Raw genomic sequence first — 17,074 nt, forward strand, 5'->3', positions numbered from 1 at the left:
TAGCCAGACTTTTGTCATTGCAGGGATTTCTCTGTCATTCTTTTACCCTCTTGCTTAACCTTTACAGTCTCTAGCCTTTGTTCTACCCCAACACACATGCTCTAACTTCCATGAAGATCTCAGAAAATTTCCAAGGTGCTTGACTATGCCCCTGTTCTCTACTCCAAACACACACACACACACACACACACACACACACACACACACCCCAATATTTAGTTTCTCCTTCTAGGATTTAGTTTGTTTATTAATCTTACACCCTACTCCCCAGTGAGGTTTTACACAAACTTCTCCTCATCTGTCTAGCGTCAAAAGGACTTCTCAAGAATATGCTCGGCTAGCATCTTACACCATGTACCAAGATCAAAATGGGTATCTGAATTTAGGGTAGCCAGGAATGGTTTACCTGTCAGATGTACGGAGAAGGGAAGAGTTTATGACCAAACAGGAGATAGAGAACAGTATGAAGTACAAAAAGGATAGTTTTGGTTACATTAAATTAAAAAGATTTTGCACAAACAAAGCTAATGCAATGCCAAAGATTAGAAGGAAAGCAGAAAGCTGGGAAAAAATTTTACTGCCAGTGTTTCCAATAAAGGCCTCATTTCTAAAATATATAAAGAACTGAGTCAAATTTATAAGAATATAAGTCATTTCCCAATTGATAAATGGTCAAAGGATATGAACAGGCAGTTTTCAGATGAAGAAATTAAAGCTATCTATAGTCATATGAAAAAATGCTCTAAATCACTATTGATTAGAGAAATGCAAATCAAAACAACTCTGAGGTACCACATCACACCTATTGGATTGGCTAACATGACTAAAACAGGAAAATGATAAATGCTGGAGAAGATGTGGGAAAATTGGAACACTAATGTATTGTTAGTGGAGTTGTGAACTGATCCAACCATTCTGAGAGCAATTTGGAACTATGCCCAAAGGGCTATAAAACTGTGCATACCCTTTGATCCAGCAATGCCACTATTGCATCCCAAAGAGACCATAAAAAATAGAAAAAGACCCACATGTATAAAATTATTTATAGCAGCTCTTTTTGTGGCCAAGAATTGGAAATTGAGGGGATGTCCATCAATTGGGGAGTAACTATGGTATATGAATGTAATGGAATACTGTTTTTCTATGAGAAATGATGAGCAGGCTGATTTCAGAAAGAAGGAAAGACTTACATGAACTGATGCTGAGTGAAGTAAATGGAACCAGAAGAACATTGTACACAGTAACAGCAACATTACGTGATTATCAACTTTGACAGACTTGGCTCTTCAAAGCAATACAGTGATCTAAGACAATTCCAAAAGATTCATGATGGAAAATGCTATCCACATCCAGAGAAAGAGCTGTGGAGTCTGAATGCAGATCAATGAATACTATTTTCACTTTTTTCTTTCTCATGGTTTTTCCCTTTTGTTTTGATTCTTCTTTGACAACATGACTAATGGGGAAATATGTTTAATATGATTGTACATGTATAGCCTATATTGAATTGCTTGCCATCTTGGGGAGGGGGCAGGTGAGGGAGGGAAGGAGGGAGAAACAATGTGAAACTCAAAATCTTATAAAAGTGAATGTTGAAAACTTTTTAAAAAATAAGTTAATTTTTTAAAAAAGAAAGAACATGTTGGTCTGTGTACTTGAATTCTGGCAAAAACCAAACTTTAATAAAAAGGGAAAAAGAGAAGAAAAGGAAAGAAGAAAATCCTACAATTTGAGATTTCCCCCATCTTAGAGAATTGCAGGAAACATGAAAGCCTCTTTGTAATTTTCCTCTTTCAGATTGGGCTCTGCCTGTCCTCGTCCCAAGGTATAATTTGTTTCATCTCCTCTAACCCTGACATCAATGTAAATGAAGCCTGATTATAAAGATGTAAGATAGCCATTAGCCCAGGCTTCTGAAGCATTACTTTTTATTATTTGTGACAGGAATGAAGTGGATTATCTTCTAACCCACAGATGGCACAAGCTTCCAGAGGAAGGGGGAGAAGGGGGAGGAGAAGGGACTCGGGAGTGCTCCATTCCTGAATGAGTGACAGGGGCAAAGGACAAAGAGTCTGGAAAGCCAAGATGGGGTGATTGTTTGTGATTCCGTTAGATGTACAGAGAAAGTTAGCCAAGAAAAGCAGATTTGTGAGGTAGAAACTAGCACTTCTAGTGAGAGGGCTTCCTGAGCCCTTTTCAAGACTGCTCATCCACTTTTCATGTCCACCTGGCACTCAGCTCTCAGTGTGGCTCCAAGAAACTACAGCATGTGCAGCAACCACACCATGGCAAAACCCGGACAGAAATCACTAACAATTATACCAGTCCAAAGTGACTTTGGCTGCTTTGGGAGATCATGAGCTGGGTTCTCCCTCTCTGGAGGTCTTTGGGCAAAGGCTATGTGACTATTTATCAGTTGGGGGATTTGTACAGCCATGGATTGATCTGAAACTCAGTGATTGTATTTGTTCAAAAAGAGCTTCAAATGCCAAATGACTTTATATTTGATCCTGGTAGCAAAAGAGAGCTACTGAGATCTATTGAGTAAGCGGATAGGTTACACAGTCAGACCTAACTCTAGGAAAATCACTCTGGCAGCTGTGTGGACGATGGATTGGAGTGGAGAGAGACTAGTGACAGGAAGACTAGTTAGGAGGCTATGGCAATGGTACAGGTGAGAGGGGATGAAGGCCTTAAATAAGGTGGTGGCTGTGAGCTGAGAAATGCAGGTGTATGTGTAGTGTTGGGTATTATGTATGTGGCTCACAGGGAAGTAAGAATAGTCATTTCTAGTGTTTCATCCCCCTCCCCCACCTTTTTCCAAGGGACACCATAATTCCTTCCAGGAGGAGAAGTATGTTGGTGCCAGAGACTGGCCACTCTGTTCCTCAGAGAGAGAGGAACTACCCACATAGAATGATATCTATTTCCTCCTTCAAATATTGTTAGTCCAAGGCGAATGACTTTAAGGTTCATGCCAAACTTCTGATCGCTACTTATTAAAGGGAGGAGGGATCCCAAGCTTTACATCTAATGCATGATCCGTTCCCCCAAAATACCAGTTCCAAAATGAACACACATAGCAAATAGCAAAGAAATCCATTTATCCAAGTTGATAGCAAAACAGAAATCAGAGGAAGCAGACATATGAGGATATACACCAGATAATACAGATTGAAGGAGTTCTCTCCTTAGAGCAAGATATCTCAGCTGAACCAACAGCTTGTCCCAGATTGTACTCAAGGGGAAAATTCTCCAAAGTCTCTAGTATATCAAGCTGAGGGTAGAGACACGACAGAGACTGCTAGCTCCTCTCATATTGGCTTCTTCCCAATCTTTCTCTCCCTTCAGTGACCTGAAGTGAGGTTAACAGAACGTATCTTCTCTCTCAAGGCTGGAAGCTAGAAGAACTAGGATCTGTCTTGTCTCCTGCTCTTACCAAACCTGCCCTGCCCCTCACTCATCTCTACCAATGAGGAGAGGATTGCATATCAATGGACTTTGAGGATCAGGTTACATATGTGAAAGATGTTGGAGAGAAAGAAATTATGGGATTTGGCAATAGATTCCTAAGTGCAAAGAAGAGTTGTAAAAATTGGTCTTCTTGCCATTTGTTCATGTAAAATCTACTCTTCTATGGTAGTACAATCTTCTTGCTTTCATTTTCTCACCATGTAACTCTGGCAACATATACCATTTTCCCAGCTAAGAAAACATTCATTTGCCCTTTTATCCATTCCTGCCTTCATTCAACAAATAGGACTCCTTCTTTGCCTATTTTTTCAAATAGTTTATATAGTATTGGGATTAATTGTTCCTTAAATGTTTGGTAGAATTTACTTGGAAATCTATTTTGTTCTGGGGATTTTTTCTTAGGAAGCTCATTGATGGCTTCTTCACTTTCTTTTTTCTAGTATAGGATTATTTAAGTATGTTTCTTCATCTGTTAATCTGGGCAATTTATATTTTTATAACCATTCATCAGTTTAGATTGTCAGCTTTACTGGCATGTAATTGGACAAAATAACTCCTAATGATTACTTTAATTTCCTCCTCACTGGTGGTGCATTCACCCTTTTCATTTTTGATACTAGTAATTTGATTTTCTTCTTTTTTAAAAATCAAATTAGCCAATTTTTTTTCATAAAATCAGCTCCTAGTTTTATTAATTCAATGTTTTTTGACTTTCAATTTTATTAATCTCTCCTTTGATGTTCAGGATTTCCATTCTGGTGTTTAATTGGGGATTTTTAATCTGTTGTTTTTCTAGTATTTTTAGTTGCATGCCCAATTCATTGATCTTTTCTTTCTCTCTTTTATTGCTGCATGCATTTTGGAGATATAAATTTTCCCTAAGTGCTGCTTTGGCTGCAACATAGAATGTTGGCTCACTGTTGTCATTCTCTTTGATGAAATTATTGATTATTTCTATGATTTGTTCTTTGGCACACTTATTCTTTAGAATTAGATTATTTAATTTCCAATTAATTTTTATCTATGCTTCCATCACCCCTTATTAAATGTAATTTTACTGCATTATGTTCTGAAAAGGATGTAGCTAATATTTTTGCTTCTTTACACTTGGTTGTGAGGTTCATATGCCCTAATACATGGTCAATTTTTGTGAAGGTGTCATGTACAGAGAAAAAATATATATTTCTTTCTATTCCCATTTAACTTTCTCCAGAGGTCAATCATATCTAACTTTTCTAAGATTCTATTCATCTCCTTGAATTCTTTCTTGTTTATTTTATGGTTAGGTTTGTTTAGCTCTGACAGGGGAAAGTTGAGGTGCCCCACTAGTATAGTTTTACTGTATCCTCCTGTGATTCATTTAACTTTTCCTTTAAGAATTGATAGTATAAATCACTGTTTCTGATAAAGGTCTCATTTCTATAATAGAGAACTGAGTCAAATCTATAAGAATAAAAGTTGTTCCCCAACTGATAAATAGTCAAAGGATATGAACAGTTTCCAGATGAAGAAATTAAAGCTATCTATAGCCATATTTAAAAAAATGCTCTAAATCACTATTGATTAGAGAAATGTAAATTAAAACAACTCTCACCTCACCACCTCACACCTATCATATTGGCTAATATGACAGAAAATTGAAATGATAAGTGTTGGAGATGTAGGAAAATTGGAACACTAATGCATTGTTGGTGGAGTTGTGAACTGCTCCAACCATTCTGGAGAGAAATTTGGAACTATGCTCAAAGGGCTATAAAATTGTGCATGCCCTTTGATCCAGCAATATCTCTACTAGGTCTGTATCCCAAAGAAATCACAAAAAAAATGGAAAAGGACCTACATGTACAAAAATCTTTATAGCAGATCTTTTTGTGGTGGCAAAGAAATAGAAATTGAAGAGATGCCCATCAATTGAGGAGTGGTTGAACAAGCTGTGGTATATTAATGTAATGGAATGTTATTGTGCAATAATAAATAATGAATACCCTGATTTCAGAAAAACCTGGAAAGTCTTACATGAACTGATGCTGAGTGAAATGAGCAGAACCAGGAAAACATTGCACACAGTGACAGCAGCACTGTGCAATGACCAACTCTGATAGACTTAGCTCTTCTCAGCAATACAATAATCTTTCCAGAGAAAGAACTATGGAGTCTGAGTGCATATCAAAGCACACTATTTTCTTTTTTCTTTCTTTCTCACAGTTTTTCCCTTTTGTTCTGATTCTTCTTTTCAACATAACTAATGTAAAAATATGTTTAATATGATTGTATGTGTATAGTCTATATCAGATTGCATGCTGTCTTAGGGAGGGGAAGGGAGGAAGAGAGAAAAAAATTTTGAGTGCAAAATCTTATAAAAGTGAATGTTGAAATTGACAAAAAATTAAAATAAAAAGAATTGCTAGTATAGTTTTCCCTTCTAATTCCTCTTGTAATTCATTTAACTTTTCCTTTAAGAATCTGGATGTTATGCCATTTGGTATACATATATGTGTGTGTGTGTGTGTGTGTGTGTGTGTGTCTGTGTGTCTGTGTATACATACATATATATAATGTGTGTGTATATACATACATATATATATTATTGATATTACATCATTGTCTATGGTGCCTTTTAGCAAAATGTATTTCCATGCTTATCCCTTTTAATTGGATGTATTTTTGCTTTTGCTTTGTTTGTGATCAATATTGCTGTCCCTGTGTTTGTTTTACTTCATTGAAGCATCATAGTTTCTGCTCCAGCCCCTTATTTTAATCCTGTGTTTGTGTCTCTGTTTCATGTGTGTTTCTTGTTGGATTCTGGTTTTTCATCCATTTTGCTATCTGCTTCCATTTTATGGGTGAGTGCATCCCATTCACATTCACAGTTATGATTACTGACCATGCATTTCTTTCCATCCTGTTTTTTTTGTTTATCCTTCTCTCTCTTTCTTTTTTAATCCTGTCCCTCCTCTAAAATATGTTTCACTTCTGACCACTGACTTCTTTTATCCACCGCCCCCCCCTTTATCAACTCCTTCTTCCTCTTATTCCCTCCCTCTCCTACTTTCCTATTGGGTAAGATAGATTTCTATTACCAATTATGTATGTGTGTATATGTGTGTGTGTATTTTCCTCTTTGAACCAATTTAGGTGTGTGTGAGGTTCAAGCATTGCCTCCCCCACCCAACCACCATTTTCCCCTCCACTGTAAAAGCTCTTCCATGTGCAGCTCTTTTATGTGAGATAATTTTCTCCATTCTTCCTCTTCCTTTCCCCTTCTTCCAGGACGTCCATATTTCTCACCTATTCATTTTTTTAAAATCATCCCAACATAATTGAATCACTCCCATGCCTTCTTTCTATGTAGAATTCTCCTAACTACCCTAATAATGATTAAGTTCTTAGAAGTTGCATGTCTCATCTTCCCATTTATAAAAGTAAACAGTTTAATCTCAAGCCCCTTATGATTTCTCTTTCTTGAATCTTGTATTTGAAAGCCAAATTTTCTATTCAGCTTTAGTCTTTTCATCAAGAATGCTTGACAGTCCTCTATTTCATAAATATCTATTTTTACCCTTGAAGGATTATACTTAGTTTTGTGGGGTAGGTGATTCTTGGTTGTAATCCTAGTTCTTTTGCCTTTCAGAATATAATATTCTAAGCCCTCTGCTCCTTTAACATGGTAGCTACTAAATCTTGCATGGTCCTGACTGTAGTTCTATGATAGTTGAATGTTGTTTGTTTTTTCTGACTGCTGAAAACATTTTCTTTTTGACCTGGGAGCTCTGGAATTGGGCTACAATATTCCTGGGATCTCTTTTAGGTGCTGATTAGTGGATTCTTTCCATTTCTATTTTACCCTCTGGTTCTAGAATATGGGACAGTTTTCTTTGATTATTGAAATTTGATGTCTAGGCTCTTTCTTTGATCATGGCTTTTAAGGAAACCAATAATTCTTGAATTATCTTTCCTTAATATATTTTCCAGGTCGGTTGTTTTTCCAATGAGATATTTTATATTTTCTTCTATTTTCCAATGAGATATTTTACATTTTCTTCTGTTTTTTCATTCTTTTGACTTCGATTGTTTCTTGATTCTCATGGAGTCATCATCTTCCAGTTGCCCAGTTCTAATTTTGAGGAAATATTTTCTTCAGTGAGCTCTTGTAGCTCTTTTTCTATTTGGCCAATTCTGTTTTTTAAGGTGTTATTTTCTTTAGTATTTTTGTGCCCCTTTTACCAAGCTGTTGTCTTTTCAAAATTTTCTTCCTTTGTTCTCATTTCTTTACCTAATTTTTCCTCTACCACACTTATTTGATTTTCAGAATTTTTTTTAACTCTTCCAGGAATTCTTGTTGGGCTTGTTGCTCCAATCCACATTTTTTTTTCTTTGATGTTTTGCTTTTTGCTGTTTTTATTTCATTGCCTTCTGAGTTTGTAACTTAATCTTCCCTGTCACTATAGTAGCTCTTTATGGTCAGATTCTTGTTTTGTTGCTTGCTCATTTTCCCACCCTATCTCTTGACTTTGAACTTTATTTTAAAGGCGGGCTCTGGGGATATCATGGACAATGGGGCAATGCCTCAGGCTTCAGACTTTTTCACACCAATGTTTTCAGAGTTAGTTCTTGGAGTTTAGAAGTTTTTAATGCTTTCAAGATGGCATGATCTCTGGCTTGAGAGCTCCCAGAGCTGTGGCTATTTCTGTCACTACCACTTAGTCCCACTACTGGAATTTCATCCATGTGGGCTCCAGGTCAGTCTCCTCCCTATGTTACAGATTTCTCCTTCTGACTTCCTATGTTATCTTGGGCTGGAAGAATGTCTCACTCTGACCTTTGGTTGGCTCTGCCACTCCAGAATTTGATTTGACATGTTATTTTAAAGTTTTTCAGAAGAGAATGTTAGGAGAGCTTGGCTGAGTGCTTTCTCTCCTCTGCCATCTTGGCTCCTCCCTTAGAAATCTATTTCTTTTTTTAATGTTTATTAGGATCTTTACCCAAAGGAAGGAAGGGAAATGAAAGGAAATTAGAATAAAATCAGGCTAATTCTTTCTATTACTAGTAATTCTGGTAGACAATTGGGCAAGATAAACTATTGAAGCTACTGTGTCTAGAGAGAGGTAAAAAAGACTATGATATAATAAACTGATTCAGAACTGGTTGAATAGCCAGACTCAAAAGAATAATTATGAATTGTTTTATGTCAGCTGGAAAGGTCTCCAGTGGAGTGCCCCAGGAATTTGTACTTGTCCCTATGCTGTTTAATATTTTCATCAATTACTTGAACAAAAGAATAAATATCATGCATATCAAATTTGCACAGGAATAGCTAATATCCTGGATGGTACTAACAGGTTTGGGCATTTGACTGAGTCTACTGAAATGAAACTGAGGGGAAATTTAAAGCCTCGCTCTTTATTTTAAAAATATCAACTTCACAAACACAAGATGAGGGAGGTATGGTTAGACAGCAGCTTTTCTGGAAACAATGTGAGGGTTTTAGTAGACTTTGGGCTAAGTCTGAATCAATAGTGGGATGTGATGGCTCCAATCAGGCAGATCATTTCAGATCATGTTCAGATCTGAGGTCCATAGCTCAAGAAGAACATTGAGAAGCTAGACAGCATTCAGAGGCGACTAGTGGGGTGCCTTGACATATAAGGATCATTTGAAGGGACTTAGTATGTTTAGACTGAGGAGGAGAAGATTCATGGACTCGTGTTGACTACTCATTGCACTTTAAAATAGCTCTGACTGTCAGGAAAATTTTCCTGACCAGAATGTTCCACCAGAGATCACAGCCCATCCTCTGTAGCTCTTGTCCATGTCACCCAATAATTTCACCATCAGAGGTCCCCCCAACTTTGGTGGGGGAGATCTTCTCCAATTTCTCATAACATCACAAGAATACTAGTGGAGCATACTGCCCAACCAATGGTTATCTCTCACCACCTTTACATCCTTTTCTTTCCTTTACTGTTATATTTGATTCTGTCTCTTCTTCATAGATCTTTATTGCTTATGTATTGCAGTCTGCACACACCCACCATGTATCTTTCCATTGCCCTGTAGGTGGCACTCAATTTAATTTGAGTTTTTCTTACATCAAGACTAAATTTGGCTCATTGTAACTTCTGTTCTTTTCTCCCAGTTCTTTCTCTCTTTTTTTCAAATCCTGTGCTATTGTTTTGAAAACCTAATTGTTCTCCAGACTTCAATCTGTCGTGAGAAAGAAAGGCCTTTGAATGTGCATTTGAACTTCCAACAGCAGTAAGCTGTGAGGAAGGTGGATCTTGTCTCACCTCTCAAGCTTCAGGTGGTCACACAGTGGCCCCTGTTAGCCCTAACAATGAAATGACAGATTCATTCTGTTCGGCAGTTGAAATGCAAGAACAATGAGTCTGAAACAAAGAAGTCTTTATAAGAAATGCTTTTTGTTTCCACACAGAGAAGTCAGAGCCAAGCTGTTCAACAGAGGCCCAGAGCTCTCAGAAATGATACGCCCACAAGACCATTCACACCACCTAGGAAGCAGGGACCAGGCCAATTTCCACTAAACATGGGAGAATTATTGTAATGTCAAAAGCAATGGATTTCAAGTCAGAGAACCTGGGCTCAAATCATACTTCCACCATTACATCACCTTGAGCAGGTCACAACCTCTCTGAATCTCATGTTCCTCACCTATATTGGTCAATAAGTTCAGACTCTTAAAGAAAAATGGATCTGCAATTGCTAGTGAAGGTGACCAAATCCTGAACTGCCGTAATAAAACCTTCCTTTTCTATAAAAAAAAATCACCATGACTTGGTCATTTTTTCAATGCTTCTTCATCAACACGTTGTTGGTCAAGTTTGTGTAAATGTCACCCATGACGTGGAGAGCCTTTTGATTCCATTCTTGGATCTTAGGTCCATCCAGATGTAGTGAAGGATCTGGTGCATGCCCAGAACTTCTTAGGCAGCATCATGTGCATAGAAGGCACTAGGGATCTCCTACCTGGAGAATCATGAGGTTTGGAGTATGTGTGGCCTATCATTTTGACTAGAAAGAGTCTTTTTCCATGGTTGCATAGCCAGAATCATCTGTGTTTTTAAAAGGGTCTAAGTAATCATCAGATGTGGCTTTTGTAGTATTCACATCTGAGGAGGTACAGTGACTCTTCTTTGACAGCCAGTGAAACCATATGTTAAGAAGCAAAGGTTTTAGGACCTCCTTCCCTCCATCGCCCCACCCTGAGGTCATGTGCTGTTTGGCCTTTTTGTTGGTCCCTTTTCCTGAAGTAAATATGCTTTTGTAGAAGTTAAGTGATTCAACGGATCTGAGGTATAGTGACCCCTAAAGAGGATGGAACACAGCTAGTCAGGGCTTGAGCCAATGGCAGAGGAAAGAGACAATCTCAACCTGAGCCTGAGAACTCAGTAGGGGAAAATAGTACAGGCCTGATCTTCTGAGAGTGGGGCCAGAGTCAACCACAGATAAACCACTTTCATTTACATTTGACAAATCTAACGGTATATTTTTTCAGCCTTCACTATTGCTAAGTGAAATGATGTCTGCTTGTTCCAAAAGCATTTCAGAAGGTTTTTAACCTATCGTGTGCTCTTTCAAAGTTTAAAAATTCTTTGCAATAGTTTCTTAATCTATCTAATAGCCTCTTAACTGGTCTCCCTGTCATCATCATCATCATCACTAGTATAGATACCACCCATTATGTACCAAGCATGGTGCCAAATGCTTCCCTCCACTCCAGTCCAGCCTCCACTCAGTCACCACAGATTTTCCTAAAGTAGACCTTTGTCAGTCTCTTTTATGTGTTGCAATGGTCCTCTCTAGGATTAAATATATACATGTCTGTTGGGCATTTAAAGCCCTTCATCCCTGATCCCAACCTACCTAGCTATTTTGGGATGGTTCTCTTTAACTTGGTAGTCATATTCAGTTATGTTTACAATAATGATGCCAGATTTAAAGCTATGCAAAACCATACAGTGCTTGAACTCTCTCCTTGAGAGATGTTGTATTTTCATTTTTTCTTAATTTCTTTTTCTAATTTCATCCATACAATATTTTCATGTTGTATTATCATTTTGTATATTTTATCACCATTTTTTTCTTAATATCATTGTGTCAGTGGTATGTTTTAAATAGAGAAGAGTTTTCCATGTGGATATCAAATATTCAAACATTCTTTCTATACTTGTCTATTTTATATTGTTGCAGCACATGAAAAAGCCACAAATGAACAAATGAGTCAAAAGTGGTATGATAATTGATAAAGGTAATGTTAATGCTATGGCCCTTTGGGGTAGTTTGTTTGATAATTACCAAAATCAATAATGTCATGCTCTAGAAACCTAGGCCATTATGATTAATAATCATAATTATGATTTCTCCCTTATTTGACTTCTTGGTATCACTAAAGTCTAGGTCAGAACACCTTCAATCCCTTGACATCAACCCTAGGAACATCTTTCCTGGATTCATGGCAAACTTTGGGCCAGAATTTACTGACCTAGACCAAGCCATCCCTACCAACTGCTAACAAATGCCACTCATAAGGAGGGCAAACCTGTCTAACTGAAGCAAGGTGTCCTGAGGCAGAAACAGGATGTGCCAATCACATAAAATGACCACTATCACCTTGACCACCATCCTCCCTCATATTCTGATGGAAAAAGCTCAACCTGAACCCAAGAGCCTTAGGAATGGCAATGCTCCCAACCCAGTGTCAATGGTTCAGCATCAGAAACTGAAATGATTTTATCAATAGAAATGACATTAAAGAAGAAACCGGACTGCTTTGCTGCTGCCCCCTTAGGACCATGGGACCTTCCCAACTGACTTGGAGCTGAAACCTTCCTTGTGTGTTGTCTACCCTAATGGAATGTGAGTTCTTTGAGAGCAGGGTCTGTCTTATTCTTCTAGTTGTATCCTCAGCACATAGGAAGCATTAAATGCATCCTTTATTTGTTTGTTTGTTTGTTTGTTCATTTGTTCATTCGTTCAAGATGAGATAACTGAAGCTGAGAAAAATTAGGTGACTTTCCCAGGGCTACACAGCTAGTTAAATATCTGAAACCGGATCTGAACACAGGTCTTTCTGATTCTAAGTCTTTATCAACTACTCTGTCTCCAGTCAGCCTCCAGGACAGAGACATGTAATCATATTAATTTTAAAAGGTCCTACTTGATCTCAAGGTAGAAATGTCCAAACTGATGATGTAGGGGAATAACTGGCCATGAGTAGGGAAGTACCTAAAATGGCAAGTGGTCTCTTCATTGTAGTAACCAATGTCCCAGATCCTGGTCAAAGATACAGAATAACTCTGAAGTGCTTTTGACAAGGAATCAATCCACTGTATGTGTATATATGTGTGTGTGATATGCCCCAGTATGCACACATACAAGTGAGCTCAAGAGTGCCTACCTTGTGTGCATATGGAAGAGTCTGGAAGGAGGAAAGCAGGAGGGATCTCTAATAACACCAGCTAATCTGTTGTTTTTCTGATTTGAAAAGCAATCAAGTCAGGGAAAAGCCCTCCCTGGGATAAAATGTCTCTGGCAGCAAAATAATTGGACAATTGAACTGCTAAAAATACCTTCTCCCACATTTTCCCCTTGGGGATAGTTACAAAATAAACAAGCCCAGTTTGTACACTCTCAAATTGTTCCTGTAGTAGGGTGTTGTGTTGGCTACAATATAATTTCTTAGACATTACCTCTAATTAATCATTGAGGAAACACAGCTTTTTCTCTTCCAAATTATATGGCATCAGTAAAAGTGAGAGCCACTCAAGTGACTATGTGGGAATTAACCAGCTCAGATAATTGATTTCAGGATGAAAACATCAAATATCAAATATATTTAATGAAAACAGAAAATTAAGTATAGACACCTCCCTAAGTGTCCTTATATTACAGAGTGGAGAAGCTTCCAAAGAAGCTACTTACGTTTAACATAGGCTATCAATTAGACAACTAACAAATATTTATTAAGTGCCTACTATGTGCCAGATACTATAGCACTTTCTGGCATCCTCAAATGGACCTTGATTGAATTGAATCAAATCTTCTTGATTCAGGATTTGCAGCGCCTTCCAGATCTCTCAGTCCTGGGCATGTCGTCTTCATGTTTTCCTCAAAACTTGCCTTTGGGCTTCAGTTCTATCAGGGGAGATGGCGTGTGCTTCTAGAGATATATACCAAATACATGCAAAACAAAAACAAAGGTAAAAATGTTTTTCTTGAGGCTTTCTGATTTTTTTTCACTTTATGGGGAAAATCAGAGAGAATTTTCTACTCTGGTTTCCACCTAATCATATGTTTCCTTGGTAAGTAATTCAATTTAATCACATTCAATTTGACCATTATTAATTAAGGGCCTACCTACACTGTACCAGGAAACAGAGACAAAAATAAAAGTCCCCACATTTCAAGAGCTTACATTTTTTGGAATTTCCCTTCACCAGACATTTTCAAGCAAAAGTTGGATGACCCCTAGTTTGGAGGCATAGAATCATAAGCTTAGAGCTTGAAAGGACCTTAGATACCATTGAGTCCAACTATCTCATTTTGTAGATGAGGAAATTAAGTCCCAGAGAGGCCATAGGACTTGCCCAGGATCTGAAAGGTAGTAAGTGACTGAAGCAGGATTTGAACCACAGACTTCCTCATTCCAAGTCCAGTACCCATTACATCATGTGGCTCATTGAAAAGAGATTTCCTGTTCAAGAACAAGTTAGACTAATGAGCCACTCTCTTTTCCAGTCCTGAGATCCTCTTGTAACCAATAGGTATCACAGTGGAGCACTCTGTAATTGAAAAGGCAAAGGGCAGAAAGGAATGGAAAGAATCTTGTGGAATTCTGGAGCTAGAAAGGACCTTCAAGGTTAGTCATCTAGTTCAAATTCCAGTAGCATGCAGACATCCTCTCCAGGAAAATCCTGAAAGTCATTATTCAATTTCTTCTTGAGCACTTGCAGTGACAGAGAATTAGTAATGATAGTTGGATTAGTACCTATTGCTTTAAGATTTAAAAAATGCTTCTCATACATTGTGATCCTCACAATGACCCTATGAGATAGGTACAGGTATATTGTTGTTGTTGTTAAGTTTTAATTATCCCTATAATACAGATGAGGCTCTGATAGAATGAGCTCCTTGAGGTCAGGGACTATTTTATCTTTGTCTTTGCATGCTCAGTGCCTGGCACAGTTCAGGGCCCATGGTGAGTTCTTCAAAAATATTAATTGAATGAATCCACACCTAAGCAGCTAGTCAGTGTGGCCCCACAGAGAGGTTTAGATGAGGGACAGAAAGTCATCCACTCTGACAACTGCCAAGAACTTAGCACTCCCTCAGCATGACCCCTCAGTAGGATGGGATCCTTTCCTCCTCCAGGAAGAACATGGGACTCAGTCGATGCCAAGTACTTCTTAATGAACAGGCACAGGGTAGTATCTAGCAGCACCAGCTAGTGGATAAACTGGGAACAAGTCCATCAAAGGTGGTTGTGAGGAAAGTGCTTTGTAAACCTTAGTGCTATAGGAACTTGCTGCCATTGACTCTTGCCCAAGCAAATCTGTTGCTGCCAAGACCTAGAGCAGGAAGAGGCTCAGTACATCTGTGGCAAGGTTAAGGAAGTGAGAGGGAAAGGGGACAGGGTTCAGGGAGAAAACATGAAAATGTTCCCAGAAATCCTGGAAACTTCTGCCCACCTCTCTCTCTACATACAGGACAGAGAGGGCATCAGTAAAGGACAGAATATTAAGGTTCTTTGTCATTTAATTTCAAACCCCAGTCCAATAAATGGGGAAACAAATAATTCATGTATGTTCAGTATGGTGACAATGTTATTTGAGTTATTTTGGGTTTCACACAAACAGCATGAAATCTGCCAAAATAAGAAGAGAAGTCCTCATTACCTTGGTTATCAATCAGGTTGAGCCCTGATTTGTCTCAATACTTCTGCTCCTTCTTTCCTCTCCCCAGTGCATCACCATTTACATCATCTCATGGGAAGATTCTGGGGAAAAAAGATGGTGAGAAATTATCAAGAATTTGTTTAAAAAAATAAAATCTATAGTCAATGTTCCTGCTCCACATAGAACAAGATGAAAATGCCTCAGCTAGTAGGCTACTGATATTCCAGGAAACATGGCACAATTTGCTTCTAATTCACCAGGTTAAACCAGCAGGAGTAGACTGTCATTGCCTCCCACCCTCCAGAGGAGATGGAGAAGCTTCTATTTGGCAGAGCACATGCCTCACAGGTCCCTGACTCCTCTGAGTTCATAGCCCAGGGAGCTGGGGCCAAAACAGCAGGTCTGTGGTATTGTGGATAAGGCTGTATAAGCTGCTGGTCCAAAGCACATGTCTTTGCACCTTAGGTCAGAAAACTGGCACAGCAAAGGCAAAGAAAAGGGCCTATTGGAAAGCAGATCTCTCAATCTCTCTCTCTCTCTCTCTCTCTCTCTCTCTCTCTCTCTCTCTCTCTCTCTCTCTCTCACACACACACACACACACACACACACAATCATGCCTCCAAAGATTGCAGCTCAGTTTGCCAGCTAAAGATGCCCATGTTGAGGTTCTGTACCATGTTCCTGCCAGGTGATTCATGGTGCAGCAAGCAGCAGGCTGCAAAATGAGCTAGTTTCTGACTTGCTCACTTGAGGAGGTATCCAAGAAAAGAAGAAAGGAAAGTTTTCTCTGTACTGGCTACCCAGCATAAAGCAGAATCTAGACCTGAGGAGCAGAAGGAAAAAGAATGCGAGCCTGCTCAGGGGAGTCTGACAGGCAGGTGATGTTCAGGCAATGAGCTGCATCTCCAGCTGAATGTTTCCAACATGGAGCTGCTTCATAATGGCCTTGATTAGCTGGCCTGAACTGGTTTTTAAAAACAACTTCTTGGTCCTTTGTTGCTCTGATATATCTGGCTGGAAAGTGTCCTTGGAGGCTGGTTTCAAAGGGCAGTTTGCTTATGTAAACTGTATGTAATTCATTTCAGAGATATTCCTCCCACCCCTGTGCCTGAAGGGCTTCCATTTTTAGAAAAAGAAAAACTTGGATTCCCAGACAATGATTGATTTGCCAAGCAGTCTGTGTAGCCTACCCTTTGACTTGCCTGGGATCCAGGAGATCAAGTATTGATAACCAAATAGTTATTCATTCTCATTTATCGACTGGTAGATCTGTCAAAGTCACCCCAAATTAGCTTGTCATGAAAGGACACCAGAAAAGTAGGCTTGGAACAAGAACATTCTCCCAGAAACTCATATTTCCACCAGTGGAAAGTATAGAATCAAAGAATATTTCATTGAAATGGAACATTGAGACCACCTAGCCCAGCCCCCTTCCCATCGCAAGTATGGATCCAATTTCTGTTTGAACACTTACAATGACAAGAGGCTTCCTTTCTCATGAAATAGTGGGGTTCCATGACTGGAAATTGTTAAATTCTATGGGGGCGATTCCTATTCACATATTGGTTAGACTAGATACCCTTTGAAGTCTCAACTCTAAAATTCCATGAAATGATGAGGGGAGAGAAGTCCCTAACATATCTATCCTGCTCTAACCATAATGGCTCACCTCTTATACCAGGGACACC

The sequence above is a fragment of the Vombatus ursinus genome, unplaced genomic scaffold, assembly GCF_900497805.2.
Source record: "Vombatus ursinus unplaced genomic scaffold, bare-nosed wombat genome assembly UNPS02014799.1, whole genome shotgun sequence".
Lineage (NCBI taxonomy): Eukaryota > Metazoa > Chordata > Mammalia > Diprotodontia > Vombatidae > Vombatus > Vombatus ursinus.